The sequence below is a fragment of the Lasioglossum baleicum genome, unplaced genomic scaffold, assembly GCF_051020765.1.
Source record: "Lasioglossum baleicum unplaced genomic scaffold, iyLasBale1 scaffold0057, whole genome shotgun sequence".
In the NCBI taxonomy this organism is placed as follows: domain Eukaryota; kingdom Metazoa; phylum Arthropoda; class Insecta; order Hymenoptera; family Halictidae; genus Lasioglossum; species Lasioglossum baleicum.
This window is the reverse complement of record NW_027469117.1, coordinates 707,501-711,007: the sequence shown is the minus strand read 5'-3', so window position 1 is coordinate 711,007 and position 3,507 is coordinate 707,501.

Genomic DNA, 3,507 nt, shown 5'->3' with positions numbered 1-3,507 from the left:
ATTGCGAGCAACTCCGACCGAGCGAAATTTTTCTAAGTCCAACCGCCAAGAGTAAACTTTTTTCCTAGCGTTCCCAGACCATTATAAATATTAGATCATTGTATAATAACGCATTCTAACAATAAATATCAAGTATCAAAGCTTTAGGATGAATATTTATCGAATAAACTCAGAATAATGTTCCGGGCGCATTGCGAGCAACTCCGACCGAGCGAAATTTTTCTAAGTCCAACCGCCAAGAGTAAACTTTTTTCCTAGCGTTCCCAGACCATTATAAATATTGGATCATTGTATAATAACGCATTCTAACAATAAATATCAAGTATCAAAGCTCTAGGATGAATACTTATCGAATAAACTCAGAATAATGTTCCGGGCGCATTCCGAGCAACTCCGACCGAGCGAAATTTTTCTAAGTCCAACCGCCAAGAGTAAACTTTTTTCCTAGCGTTCCCAGACCATTATAAATATTAGATCATTGTATAATAACGCATTCTAACAATAAATATCAAGTATCAAAGCTCTAGGATGAATATTTATCGAATAAACTCAGAATAATGTTCCAGGCGCATTACGAGCAACTCCGACCGAGCGAAATTTTTCTAAGTCCAACCGCCAAGAGTAAACTTTTTTCCTAGCGTTCCCAGACCATTATAAATATTAGATCATTGTATAATAACGCATTCTAACAATAAATATCAAGTATCAAAGCTTTAGGATGAATATTTATCGAATAAACTCAGAATAATGTTCCGGGCGCATTGCGAGCAACTCCGACCGAGCGAAATTTTTCTAAGTCCAACCGCCAAGAGTAAACTTTTTTCCTAGCGTTCCCAGACCATTATAAATATTAGATCATTGTATAATAACGCATTCTAACAATAAATATCAAGTATCAAAGCTTTAGGATGAATATTTATCGAATAAACTCAGAATAATGTTCCGGGCGCATTGCGAGCAACTCCGACCGAGCGAAATTTTTCTAAGTCCAACCGCCAAGAGTAAACTTTTTTCCTAGCGTTCCCAGACCATTATAAATATTAGATCATTGTATAATAACGCATTCTAACAATAAATATCAAGTATCAAAGCTTTAGGATGAATATTTATCGAATAAACTCAGAATAATGTTCCGGGCGCATTGCGAGCAACTCCGACCGAGCGAAATTTTTCTAAGTCCAACCGCCAAGAGTAAACTTTTTTCCTAGCGTTCCCAGACCATTATAAATATTAGATCATTGTATAATAACGCATTCTAACAATAAATATCAAGTATCAAAGCTTTAGGATGAATATTTATCGAATAAACTCAGAATAATGTTCCGGGCGCATTGCGAGCAACTCCGACCGAGCGAAATTTTTCTAAGTCCAACCGCCAAGAGTAAACTTTTTTCCTAGCGTTCCCAGACCATTATAAATATTAGATCATCGTGTGGTAAAGCATTTTGAAGACAAATATCAAGTATGAAATCGCTCGGATGAGTATTTATCGAATAAACTGAGAATAATGTTCGGAGCGCATCGCTTGCTCGGCCGCTCGAACGAATCGTTCGCGCGCCGAGGCGCGTCGGATCGCCGTGCGAAGGAGCTGGAGCGAAATTTTTCTAAGTCCAACCGCCAAGAGTAAACTTTTCTCCCCGAGCTCCCGCACGACTTTAATCGTTATATCCACGCACGATACCGCTTGTCATCAACATTTCTCGAGTTTCAAAGCTCTCGGACGCGTATTGCTCCAGTTTTTGAGAAATATTGCTCCGACCGCCAAGAGTAAACTTATCTTTCCGGTTGACTCGGACAATTATAAATATTAGATCATCGTGTGGTAAAGCATTTTGAAGACAAATATCAAGTATGAAAGCGCTCGGATGAGTATTTATCGAATAAACTGAGAATAATGTTCGGAGCGCATCGCTTGCTCGGCCGCTCGAACGAATCGTTCGCGCGCCGAGGCGCGTCGGATCGCCGTGCGAAGGAGCTCGAGCGAAAGTTTTCTAAGTCCAACCGCCAAGAGTAAACTTTTCTCCCCGAGCTCCCGCACGACTTTAATCGTTATATCCACGCACGATACCGCTTGTCATCAATATTTCTCGAGTTTCAAAGCTCTCGGACGCGTATTGCTCCAGTTTTTGTGAAATATTGCTCCGATCGCCAAGAGTAAACTTATCTTTCCGGCTTACTCGGACAATTATAAATATTAGATCATCGTGTGGTAAAGCATTTGGAAGACAAATATCAAGTATGAAAGCGCTCGGGTGAGTATTTATCGAATAAACTGAGAATAATGTTCGGAGCGCATCGCTTGCTCGGCCGCTCGAACGAATCGTTCGCGCGCCGAGGCGCGTCGGATCGCCGTGCGAAGGAGCTCGAGCGAAATTTTTCTAAGTCCAACCGCCAAGAGTAAACTTTTCTCCCCGAGCTCCCGCACGACTTTAATCGTTATATCCACGCACGATACCGCTTGTCATCAATATTTCTCGAGTTTCAAAGCTCTCGGACGCGTATTGCTCCAGTTTTTGTGAAATATTGCTCCGACCGCCAAGAGTAAACTTATCTTTCCGGCTTACTCGGACAATTATAAATATTAGATCATCGTGTGGTAAAGCATTTCGAAGACAAATATCAAGTATGAAAGCGCTCGGATGAGTATTTATCGAATAAACTGAGAATAATGTTCGGAGCGCATCGCTTGCTCGGCCGCTCGAACGAATCGTTCGCGCGCCGAGGCGCGTCGGATCGCCGTGCGAAGGAGCTCGAGCGAAATTTTTCTAAGTCCAACCGCCAAGAGTAAACTTTTCTCTCCGAGCTCCCGCACGACTTTAATCGTTATATCCACGCACGATACCGCTTGTCATCAATATTTCTCGAGTTTCAAAGCTCTCGGACGCGTATTGCTCGAGTTTTTGAGAAATATTGCTCCGACCGCCAAGAGTAAACTTATCTTTCCGGCTTACTCGGACAATTATAAATATTAGATCATCGTGTGGTAAAGCATTTCGAAGACAAATATCAAGTATGAAAGCGCTCGGATGAGTATTTATCGAATAAACTGAGAATAATGTTCGGAGCGCATCGCTTGCTCGGCCGCTCGAACGAATCGTTCGCGCGCCGAGGCGCGTCGGATCGCCGTGCGAAGGAGCTCGAGCGAAAGTTTTCTAAGTCCAACCGCCAAGAGTAAACTTTTCTCCCCGAGCTCCCGCACGACTTTAATCGTTATATCCACGCACGATACCGCTTGTCATCAATATTTCTCGAGTTTCAAAGCTCTCGGACGCGTATTGCTCCAGTTTTTGTGAAATATTGCTCCGATCGCCAAGAGTAAACTTATCTTTCCGGCTTACTCGGACAATTATAAATATTAGATCATCGTGTGGTAAAGCATTTGGAAGACAAATATCAAGTATGAAAGCGCTCGGGTGAGTATTTATCGAATAAACTGAGAATAATGTTCGGAGCGCATCGCTTGCTCGGCCGCTCGAACGAATCGTTCGCGCGCCGAGGCGCGTCGGA